The sequence below is a fragment of the Lethenteron reissneri genome, chromosome 41, assembly GCF_015708825.2.
Source record: "Lethenteron reissneri isolate LAM-NWPU_2019-01 chromosome 41, ASM1570882v1, whole genome shotgun sequence".
NCBI classification, from domain to species: domain Eukaryota; kingdom Metazoa; phylum Chordata; class Hyperoartia; order Petromyzontiformes; family Petromyzontidae; genus Lethenteron; species Lethenteron reissneri.
In genome coordinates, this window is record NC_083819.1 from 6,799,522 (window position 1) to 6,812,232 (window position 12,711).

Here is a 12,711-nt window from a genome sequence, read left to right on the forward strand (position 1 = left end):
CGGCAACGCGAGCGAGAAGGGAGGCGATCCTATGTGTGAACGGCCGAAGGGTGTTACAATAAAAGAAGGTGCCTCCCGCAACTACCTCATCTCCGACTTGCGCTACTCTACATCTGGTGTCAGAAGTGGGGTTCCAAGTGACCCTGAAGAGGAACCCACCTATAGTGTCATCGGGACAAGGATGGCGGGACGGTCATCCCTCCGACAGCCCCGGGACCAAGCCATAAAATCTGGTTACAAAGGCTGCGGAGCAGTGGGAGAGGCGCCGCGGATCAGCACAACAGCCACTGCACATCGACGGGAAAGCGGCTACGCATTTGTGGGAGAGCGGCTGCAGAGGAGAGCGGCTGCGCATCTGCAGGAGAGCTGCTATGCATCTGCGGGGAAAGTGGCTGCGCATTTGCGGGGAGAGCGGCTGCAGAGGAGAGCGGCACAACTTTCCGCAGTCGCGCGCCAGCCACATGGCAATGTGGAGGACCGCAGTGTCGAGAGGGGCGCGGGATGGCGCGGAGAGCGCACCGTGGGCGACGGTGCGGAGAGGAGTCACGGGGAAATCTCGGCTGGAGCGTCCGTCGGAGCAGGAGTAAAGGGGCCCGGACAGGAGACCGTGCATATGGTGGGCGCCATTTTGCTCCTGGAGGACCTACCGTGGCTAGCAGGCTTTTTTTTTTTAAGTTGAGCGCGGGAACGCGCGGAGGAGGCGCAGAGGTCAAAGGCGCTGCAAGGGGCCGCTTTTGACCTGCCACAGGAGGCCCACACAAGATTCCTCAAGAGAGAGCAAGGGGAGGCCAAGACGCCCCACGCTTTCCGGAAGGCGCTGCTGGTGCTGGGACTTGGAGGCATACCCACACTCGGGTGAGGGGGCGCTCGACTTTTGGGTGGCGGAAAGGTTGAGGGCGCTGGCGCGGGAGTTGAATATCGTCCTGCCCTCCGCTACCGGTGCAGAGATCTCGTCAAGCCTATGAGGACCACCATCATTGGTCAAGAATGGAGGCTGGGCCATGGCGGATGGAGGACATGATTGCAGCATTGGGTGGCCGGGGGACGCGCTAGAGGGTCCCCGCGGGGGGACTGGCAACGGGGGCAGTCCCTCCCACCCTGGGAACCTACGGCCAAGTGTTTTATGTGTGACCTTTTGGGCCACATCGCTATTGAGTGTCGGGGTGTCAGCAGGGCGCGGCAGTGTCACTGATATTGTCCGACCCTCCAGCAACGTCTTCCCAAGCCCCACCGGACTCGGGTCTCTGAGGCCTTCGAGACCGCCATATGCGAGTTCTCGGAGACCAGATCCGGACAGGTGCGGCAGAAAATCCAGGGAGGGGCCGCGCCCTTTAGGCCGCGAGTTCCTCCTTCCTCCTTCATCTCTCCCCATTCCTCAGAGTCCTGGGGGTGCAAGACCATGCTGAGACAGGGGTGACCACTGCTAAGAACCGGCTCACGCGAGCTACGTTCCGGTAAAACCGGACTCTCCCTTGCACGGTGAGACTCGGGGGGAGAGGAGGTATTGGGGGTAAGGGCCTGTGTAAGGGGTTGCGTTGGGTGTGTTGCCGGTTCGCGGGAGGTGCCACTTTGTGTGAGTGTGTTGCCGGTTCACGGGGGGCGCTGCATTGTGTGAGTGTGTTGCCGGTTCGCGGGAGGCGCCGCTTTGTGTGGGTGTGTTGCCGGTTCGCGGGGGGCGCCACGTTGGGCTGTGTGTTGTTGGTTCGCAGGGGGCACCGCGGTTGAGTCACGACTGTAAAAAATTATATTTCTCTTCCTTTTATGTTCGGTTGGTTCGGTGATAGGGGTATTCCTCAGGTTTGGGGGTTGCTCTGCCGGTACACTAGTTTTGGCTGTGGTATTGGCAGCCGGGACGGCTGTCTTTTAACGGACAGCGCCTTCGTGTGAAGGATCGTGTCTGGAAGCCCAGTCGACCTCTCCCAGCGAGGGGTCGCACCCTTTAGGCCATTTGTGTGATGTCTCGGGGGTCCCCAGCGTGCAAGTTCCTGCTCGAGATGGGGGACCGACGTCGAGGACTCGCTCCAAGAGCGCTTCTTTCTGCTGAACTGCTCCCTTCCTGTCATGACAATTGTGTTCCGACATTGTCCAGTGGGTGACCGCCGCCGTGAGCAGGGCTGTGGCTTCCAGTTGATCTGGGATCCTTCCCGATACTCATAGGCTACGGCGCACCAGCGGACGTCGTGAATTGTTGTGCTTCCCTCGCGGTTCGGGTTAAATAATTACGGGGTTTTGTTACTGATATTCTTTGGGTTTTTCAGTAAAGCCACGTAGATGGAAAAATTATCAAAATAATAACAATAATACGACGTTTCGATCGTAACACAAGCAATCGTCTTCAGGTTAAAAAGAGGGGGAAATCTGCCGAGGCAGGCTGTTTATAAAGGTTTAGAGATGGGTGGGGCAGCTAATGCCAATGTGGGAGAGGTACTACGGAGCTGTGGGGGTGGCCATTGTATTATGAGAGATTAGCATGTCAATGTAAGAAAGTTGCTTGTAAATGTAAGCCCGGACACCGCAGTGGCCACATGGAGGTGGAAAAGAATGGCAAGCCGCCATTTACTAACACAGCTAACGGTGGCTGTGTTAGTGAATGTAACTCAGAGAGTCGAAAATAACTGCTAACATAGGTAGGGAGGATAGGAACATCACAGCCAGTTATAATGACGTCTTTCCAATGATTGCTCAGTTTGTACCCATCTTCTCGGTTGAAATTGTGTCTGTGTTGACATATGTGGATGGCTTCATGAACGAATCTTTGTTGATAGCCAGTGGGTTTGCAGAGTACCTTCCTCTTGGCGAAATCAATTTCGTGTGTGTCCACAGCGTTAAAACACTGATCAGCCACGGCTGAGATATTGGTCCTACCGTGTTTCAGATCTGCCTTATGTTCACGGACCTGGTCTGAGACATGTTGCTTAGTTTCCCCAATGTAACTGCCGTCGCAGACACAGCTTAAGTTGTAGACACCAGGGTATTGCATGTCGGGGATCGCATCCTTCACAGAAAGGATACAATCACGAATTGTATGTACTGTGTTGAATCGTAACTGGATCTTATGTTTGCTCATGATTTTCGAAATCTGATCTCAGAGAGAATAAGACTGCCGCGATTTGAACTAGACAATTTAGACAAGACCCTCTTGCAATCACACTTAACATTGACAGAAAAAATGTCTACATCTGATTGGGACCATGTAGATAACATGACAGCCTCTTCAGCTGCCTCAATGTCAGCTAAATGCAAAGATAACTTGATTTCCCAGTTCAACCTCCTCTCCAAAAAGAAGCCAGATCCAGACACTAAAAGTTAGATGGTGACAAGATTGTTATCAATCAGAGCAACAGCCCAATTTCGGACAGCCTAAAATCGGTTCTAGCTAAAGGGTTGAATTTCGCAGTCACCCCTAAACACATCCCAGTTGATGATATCATTGTCCAGGTCGACGGGTTTTTGACACATTCTTGCAGACGTAGCAAGATCGGAAATCGCTGCAATCCTCAAAAGCGCTTAGCAACATCAGCAAGGATAAGCGCCTTGAACTCTCTCAACTAAAAAAGAGAGATGACATAGTCATCCTCTCAGCCGACAAGGGCAATGCCACTGGACCTACTTAATGATGGCAGCTATATCAAAATCAATAGAGATCCTACCAACCGCCTGGTTACGAAAACCAACAACATCATCACTGATTCGACATCTTTAATCGAACCAACCAAGCTGCTTGCCTTAAAACCCTCTGCTGCTAGACCACCCAGATTTTATGGCTTACCAAAAATCTATAAAAAAAAAGGCACACCACTCCGCCCTATCATCTCCACCATTGGCTCACCCACCTACAAACTGGCCCGATTTATGTCTGAGACCTTGCAACCATTCACTGGTAAGACCACCTCAGCTGTACTTAACTCAGCTCACTTGATATCTTCAATTAAGGACATCTCACTATCTCCAGGTGATTTGCTTGTCAGTTTCGATGTGGTGTCTTTGTTTACCAAAGTTCCTGTGCCTGACACCATTGCAATCATTGAAGATTTTGTCCAACAAGGATTGAATGCTGATGTACCAGCCCTGGTTAGACACTGTCTCACCAACACTTACTTCACCTGGTATGGAACATTCTACAAACAAGTTGAAGGCTTCTCCCATGGTGAAACACATGTAATCGGGTATACCTTTTTTCATTATAACATTACACATTGTTTTACTTTTTCTTTTTTTCGATTTAAAGCTTTCGTGACTGCAGGGATTCATCTTTTTGGTTCTTTCGGTAAAGTCACGTAGAAGGGAAGTAATAAAATAATAAAAATAAAACATAATAAAATCATTCTCACGACGTTTCGGCCACAACGCAAGCAGCCGTCCTCAGGTGAAACCAGGTCTGTCGAGGCGAAAGAACCAAGAAGATGTTTTACTTTTATGAGTACAGACTACATGAAAGACAGTTTAACTGCGTTTTACACATACAATTGGTCAATAAGTCAAGGTGAACGGAAAGGAAAAATTTCGCAACACTGCAAATATAGCCATTTTGCAAAGTGAATGTCACGATTGCATACGCGTTCGTGGGAGTGCGTGAGTTATTAACGAGATGAGTCGATATATGTGTGTGCATGCGCGCGGGTACGTGCGTGCGTGTGAGGGTTTGGGTGAGCTGGTGGGGTTAATTTGCTGAATCGGTGGGTGCGCGTGTGGGTTGATGATTACATGTCTGGGTAGAGGTGGTGCTGTACGTGGAAGAAAGTGTGTGTAGTCGTTTTTGCGCTTGTGCGTGTGCAGTTTAGTGTATAGGTTTGTATTTAGGTCTGTGAGTGTTGGGCTTTGCTTACCTAGGGTGAGTCAGTGTGAGTACGTGTGGGTAGATTGATGAGTATTTATCTGGGTAGGTGGGTGTGTGTGTTTTCAACGATGGACCCATGGAATTGGGTGTAAAGTTGACAATATAAAGGTGGAGTTGCCAAATGTATACAACCAGCGCAGAGACCGAGGCTTGCTAATAAAAAAAAAAGATCGCCCCATATCCTTAACATACTACAGTATTTGGGGCAAGTACTGTTAGCGAAAACCTATGTAGGCCATGGGTGGGTAGCCAGCACCCCGCCCGGCCGCCTTTGTCTCCCTAGTGGCGACGTTTACACACCGCGCCAGGTACTCATTTGAGGCTGAGTCAACCTTTGGGAGGCCCAGGAGCGGTTCAAGATAATCGTCACTGGGTGTTGGCCGTGAGCGGGAATCGAACTCGGGTCGCCGGGTTCGTAGCGCAGCGCGCTGATCGCTTTCCGCGATGATGACAGCAGTCGCCGCGCAAAACTCAATCGGAGGGGCGAGTGGAAGAGCAATGATTGATCATAATGATGGTGGTGACTTTCAGGAGCTCAAACAGCAGAACATTTCGGAGGCGGGATACATAGAGTGCAAAGTCACATATAACTCCACGTGTCTTTCGGCTCACACGAATATCGTATTACACCACCTGTGTTTTTATCCTCAGTGCTGACAAATCCGTGTTAACTGGTTTCCACTGCGGTAAATAATTAAAGTCACTTTTTTTCGGGAAACAATTCTGATCTGGTATAAACTCATCTTGCAATATAAAGTGAAATCTTGATGTGAAGCTTTCGTGACTGTCTAACAAGCTTTCGTGACAATAACAAAGCATCAACAATATTAGGTGGGAGGGTAGCTTCATCCAGCAGTGGATTTACCACGGACGATGAGGGTGTCCTATGAAATGTGTCTAAACACGACGCAGTAATCTCCCAAATCCGTATGTATTTATCTATAATTTGCATTAAAAGTCTCAACATCTGTCTACGGCACACAGAGGCCCCCTGAGAGCGAGCGCTATCTACACCACCTCTTCTTGCCGACCCGCCTACGGTTAAGGAAATTCAGAAAACGATGAAAACATTCGCAAGTTTTAAGTGGATTTACCGATATCCGTGGGCGCCGCCGGAATGATGATGTGGTCACCCGGATCGTGTTCACCACTCACACACGAAGTCCAATTTATAGTCTCGAAATGACGCTCACTTGAAAACCCTTAAACAAAGCTCATACATATTTCATGGACGCTTGATATGCGAATGGTCGCTTGTTTGAACACGCAATTGGACTCCCTCAAGTCCTATATATAAATTATAAATAGCGGACGCTTGCGCGTTATTTTCAAGGCAAAAGCAGACCCATCACTTATGCCCCCCAGCCACCCCCTAATATTGATGATGATGAATTGTTGTTGCATTATTGTTGTTTGTGTTAGATACACTTAATATTATACAATTTAAACTGAATTAATACGAAGCTCAAGAATAGAGTATTCAATTGGCGTGTGCGTTACCTGCGATGACATACGCGTCAGAAGCGTGGACTTTGGCAAATACCGCGAAACGAAAGTTGAAAAGCGTGCCAAGGAACACGTAGGGGTTGTTTGATTTAAATTACGCCGACAGACAGAACGCGAAATACGCATCAGAGAACGTATCGCAAAATTTGGGAGATTATGGATAAGACGTCGCAGGAAGGGTTGATGGCCGGTATCGACAATCAACGGCAGAATGGAAGTCAAAGGACGAACAGAGGGTTGCACACAAAAACAAAGAACCCCCGTATATCTTCTTCTTGGTTCTTTCGGTAAAATCACGTAGAATGGAAATAATAAAATAATAAAAATAAAACATCATAAAATAATTCTCACGACGTTTCGGCCACAACGCAAGCAGCCGTCCTCAGGTGGAGAGCAGGTCTGTCGAGTAGACAGAGAGAAGATTAATCTCTGCAGTCACGAAAGCTTTAAATCGAAATTAAATCGAAATTTAACCCCCGTATAGTCATAACAGACTGCCGGGAAAGTGCTGTTAGCCAGCACATATGAAGGCAGGCACGGCACACGAGGGGCTGGGTTTGCCAACACCACGCCCGGTCGCCTTTGTCTTCCTAGTGGCAATGTTTACACACCGCGCCAGGTACTGATGTAAGGATGAGTCCACCTTGGGGAGGTACAGGACCGTTTCAGATGTTCATTACCGATGATCGCCGTGAGATGTGTTCGGGCATTCTGTCAGTGTTGATACATGTGGGAGGAAAGCGGAGCACCCCGAGAAACCGCACGCGTGTGTCATGACGACTCAACGCACTTCTCTTGAGATGGCACTTTATTGCAGACACGTTCACTTGACATCAGGCCCCACCTTCTTGGTTCTTTCGGTAAAGTCACGTAGAAGGGAGATAATAAAATAATAAAAAGAAAACATAATAAAATAATACAATTCTCACGACGTTTCGGTCACAACGCAAGCAGCCATCCTCAGGTGAAGAACAGGTCTGTCGGAAAGACAGCGTATTTTATTATGTTTAATTTTTATTATTTTATTATCTCCCTTTTACGTGACTTTACCGAAAGAACCAAGAAGATTAATCCCTGCAGTCACGAAAGCTTTAAATCGAAATCAGGCCCCACTCCAAGAGCCCCTTTTATACCGACCGAGGCCAACGCCCCCCTTCCCGAACCTTCTCGCTGACTCCGGACGCTCGCTCCACCGGCAGACTCCACCGTCCTCTTCCGTCACCTGACCGCGCTCCCTTCTCGAATATTCCCGTAGCCTAGATTTGAAGCTTTCGTGACTGCAATGATTCATACTCTTAGTTCTTTCGGTAAAGTCACGTAGGTAAAAAATGAAATTTAAATTAATAAAAATAAAATAAAATAAAAAGCACGACGTTACGGAGGCAACACAAGTCTCCGTCATCAGGTGGGACCGTCACAGCCAGATTTAATTTAATTTTTATTAATTTTAATTTCATTTTTTACCTACGTGACTTTACCGAAAGAACTAAGAGTATATTCCCGTAGCCACCAGTCCCTTCACACTCACAGCTGACTCCCCTGTCATTACCTCCCGTGGCCACTAGTGCACTCGCACCACATGCAGGCTCGATTGTCATTGCACATGCGAGGGGGCAACGCTCTATCATATACAGAAGGGACAAATGATTTCAGTGCACACTGTGCTGTATTGCATTCTGTATGTAGGATGTTTTGCACACCGTACGTAGGCAACCGTGTTAATCGGGGAGTCTTGCAACATTTTGTCATTTTGTCCGATCCACTAACCCTCCTCGCTGCTGCCTCCACAGTGCTGGACTACAGGCCACGTGCATCGTAGCCACCGCCCTTGGCTATACCTGCACGTGGTTTGTTGCATCGCGGGACAGCGAGGGTTGGTGACAACTTCGGGAGGCCTTCATCCAGCAATGGATAGATCATGGCTGGCTATGATGACAAATATTTACTAAGAGTCCGTTGAGAACAGGCGTCTTTTTTGCACGCGGAGACATTGGATGGAGTAAATATACCCAAACAGCACATGCACACATCAGCAAATGTTTCATGGTGCAAAGTCTTAAAAAGCCAGGCATTGAACAAATAATATGGAGAGCGGGGGGAGTGGGGAGAGAGAACTATTATTTAAACTCAAATATTTTATTTTACCAGGTAAGGCCCTCTTGAGCTATGAATAGCTCTTGTTCAGAAGCGATCTGGCCACAAATGATAGCTCAACGAAGTGGCTTATCACGTGGAAATTTATAGCAGCCAAATACTCCAAACGCGTGTTGATTCTAAATGTGGACGTCTAAACCCGGAGCACCCAGAGAAAACCCCACGCAACCACGGGGAGAACATGCATACTCCAAATATACAGGCGTCAGGTCGGGGTCGATCCCACGACCTTCTACATAACAGGCGAAGTATTTAACATCTCACCAGCGCGACACCCCATTTTTATAATAAAGCGTCAAATAAAACCTTGACCGTTGAGGACAGGCGACAACTGTGCAACGCGCAGAAGGGTATTGCAGACAGAAGGAAGCGAAGGCGGCGTATGGTGTCATCAAGAGCATTGCCAGTGACGGCTTCTTCAACTTGAGATTTGTATTCCTTACCAACATCCCCGTGGTATCGTAATCCAGAGCCACTGCCTTTTCATAACCGATATAAAGAAGCAAGCAATATAATCCTCATCATCAAAAGAGGAAGCCAGCAGTCGTGTTCATGTGGATATACTGGTCCTCGTCATAAAAAGGGAGAATTTCCACGGTTGGCTGAGAACGTAGGAAATATTTTTTGGCCCGAGCTGGGAATCGATCTTCGGTGGACTGGGCTGATCGCGCAGTATGATAACCACTGCACCACGAGCACGACCCGACCCATTGGTTATCATATTAGAAATAATTTACAGTCCTTTGTCAATCCACCACGACTGGATGAAGGGCTCTCCCAGGCCGTGTCGAAAATGGGGAATTGCTTGACCATCATCGACCATACTTGGGTGCAAGTTGGTGAAGACGGGATGACTCACGACCTGTTCAGGTATCACTCGCCACTGACGTTCGCCGGGGTTCGGGGCGCACCACTGCTCCCGGTTTTCCAACTGTGTGCACATTTTGAGATTGTAAAACCTCACGAGACGCGCATCGAATCGCGTGTTTTTTTTTGTCTTTTTTGTGCAACCATATAGGCGTCGTCACATTCATTAGGGGCCGTCCATAAATGACGTCACGCGACTTTGGACGATTTTTGACTCCCCCCCCCCTCGTCACACGGCGTCACAAAAAGTCAGACCCCCCCCCTCAAATGTGACGTCACAAAGCTCTGCCCCCCCCCTCCAAAACCATATTTCTATTTTGAAAATAAAACATGCTTCAAATCGCTTTAAACTATTGTCATTGCAGTGCGTGTTTAATGTGGCGCTGCACTCTGATGTTGTAGGAGAAAACATTTATTAAAAAATCTATTTAATTAAGTAGAACGTGTTGTGTATATTTATGTAAAGTTGCGCATTTTTATGTGACGTCACATTTCTCAACCCCCCCCTCGTCACACATCGTCACAAATGTCTGACCCCACCCCCCTAGGTGCGTGACGTCATTTATGGACGGCCCCTTACGATGGTAAAAAAGAAATGTTGCTTTCATCGTTACGGAAGTGGAGAAGGGAGGTGTGAGGAGTGGTTTAGGATCACGTCGAGGAGGTGAAGCTGGACTAAGGTGGAGGTGGAGACTGCTGGCCACTGTCACTCTCAGGAGCATCGGCAGCAACATCAGCGGCATCCGTTTCAAGTTCCATTTCTTGACTCGGGCGGTGTGTGCGCCACCTCGTGTCCATCACTGCCTCTACAACTGCACCATGAAACCCATCTCGTATTCCCAGGTCAAAGGCGATTCCGTGGTCTTTTCAACTTTGATCAGCATGAGACCATGACCAATCCACGGCTGGATGACCCCTTAACCCAAACCTTAACCCTGAAGCCCTGGCTCAGTAGCAGAGCTCCAAAAATGTCCCTCAATCGGAGAAAAGATACACTTTGCCCTGGTGCGACTTCGATCTCTACCGAGATGGGGAAACTCGTCGACCTTTCACGCCACCCCGAGCCCGATTGCCGCATCCAGCGAACCCGCTCTTCTGTGCTGCTTCCAACGCCCTCGTGGTTCACACTTGCCTCATAAATGCCCAAGTGCCCTGTTTTAATGTTTCACAAAACCTATTTGATACAGCGTGGGGGCGTCGCGGTGGCGAGATGTTAATTACCTCGCCTGGTATACAGGGAGTCGTGGGTTTGATCGCAACTCCTTGACGCCTGTTGTATATTGGGAGTTTGAATGTTCTCCCCGTGATCGCTTGGATTTTTCTCCGGGTACTTCGATTTTCCCCTCCACATTTAGAATCAGCGTGCGTTTCGAGTCCACGTGATAAGCCACTTCGTTCAGCTATCATTTGTGGCCAAGTGGTTTCGGACAAACAGCTGTATTGCTCAGTGGGCATTACCTGGTAAAATATAAAATATGTTTAGTTTCGTAGTCGTTAGTTGTACAATGTTAAAGAACTGGAACAAAAACTGAGAGATGTGCAAATAAGCACGTGTAGATGCGTGCTTGGAATTCGCATGAAAGACGGAACAAAAATTACCCGCAAAAATGTCCTCAGAAATGTATTAGCCACCTGTATTATTGTCAGAAATGCTAAAGCATTTGCTTATTCTTTTTGTATGTAAACAATGGGTGTTTGTTTACCTATGCCAAAATATTAACCAAACCAAATACCCCTGCTCCCAGCTATCGTGTGAGCGTCATTGATCACGTTTCCTGCATAGGCATTAAGAAGTCGTCTTCTTGTTTTAGCGAGTAAGGTGCCTGTCAATGGTAAACCTTGAAGCGGGGTTTGTGGTTTGGCCCTGACACAGGCGAAGGTTGAGGGGGGAGTGGAGGTGGAAGCGGTTCGGATCGAGCAGCCGCCTGGTGTGGTAAACACCACCCGGCCTCGTGAGGGGTATTTTTGTTCTCTTTCCAATAGATCAAATGAGGACATTATTTGGTGCTTTGTCGGAAGTGTAGGCCAAAGCACGAATCACAAAGCAACTTCAACACATTCGTAATAGAGGTTTTTGGGTTAGATCGCATTAAAAATATTATCCATCAGAGTTTTTTGGGTTTTTTATTTCCAAAAACTTCTATTATGGATAATATCGGTCGCGAAAGCCTAAGTGTTAAACCAACGTCAACACGTCTGTGGCCTTAAAATAATAAAATATAATCGGTGACGTTTCGAGCAATGAAGTGCCATGAGCCGAAACGTCGCTTGGTGTATATTTATTTTATTCCCATTTTAAGGCCACGCATAGTATTTATTGACGAGTGGAATTGAGCTGTGAAATAATACTGGTAGGAACCTTCTGGTTATACCAGCCCACAGGGGATTATTGTGTCCGTCGTGCAGGGAGGGGCTGGGTGGGAGGGAAGGGCTGGGTGGGGAGGGGCTGGGTGGGGAGTGTGGGGCTGGGTGGGGAGGGGAGGGTGGGGAGGGGCTGGGCGGGGAGGGTGGGGAGGGTCTGGGTGGGGAGGGTGGGGAGGGGCTGGGTGGGGAAGGTGGGGCTGGGTGGGGGGTGGGAGGGGTGGGGAGGGGCTGGGTGGAGAGGGTGGGGAGGGGCTGGGTGGAGAGGGTGGGGCTGGGTGGGAGGGATGGGGCTGGGTGGGGAGGGGCTGGTCACCCCGTGGTGCCCTTATAAAACTCAACGTTTAACCTACTCACGCCGGCTTGTGCCCGCCCTCACAGTCGGGCATATTTGCGGAATACACCACGCCGCCGTTGACCCTGGCCATTGACCGAGCAACCCAACGTTCCTACCAGCTCCCTCCGCAGGAATGTGTTAAGTTGAATACGTTCGGTATAAATGAAGGGAACGGTTCACGGCTTTGTGTCCAGGCGATGGCGTTGACCGGGGGGACAGCAGAGGGCGCTGCCCACCCGCCGAGACGAGTTTCCTCTGAAGGGGTTACCGAGCCCCCCTTCATCAGTGGGTTCAACCCCTCCACTCAGTAAAACCGCTTCACCAGGGGGGGTTCCGTATCTCCTCGATCGGGGGTTGGGGTCCCCATCTGTGCTTCTTCTCAACGGGGGTTAGGGGATCCCCTTTAGCAGGGGGAGGGAGGGGGGGTCCAGATCTGTCAACCCAATACGGCTTACCCGTATTCGTGTGCAGGGAAATTTATATTCTTGGATCTTTCGGTAAAGTCACGTAGAAGGGAAATAATAAAATAATATTTTATTATCTTTTATTATTTTTTTTATAATAAAATTATATTTGATTATTTCCCTTCGACGTGACTTTACCGAAAGAACCAAGAATATGAATCCGTGCAGTCACGAAAGCTTTAAAT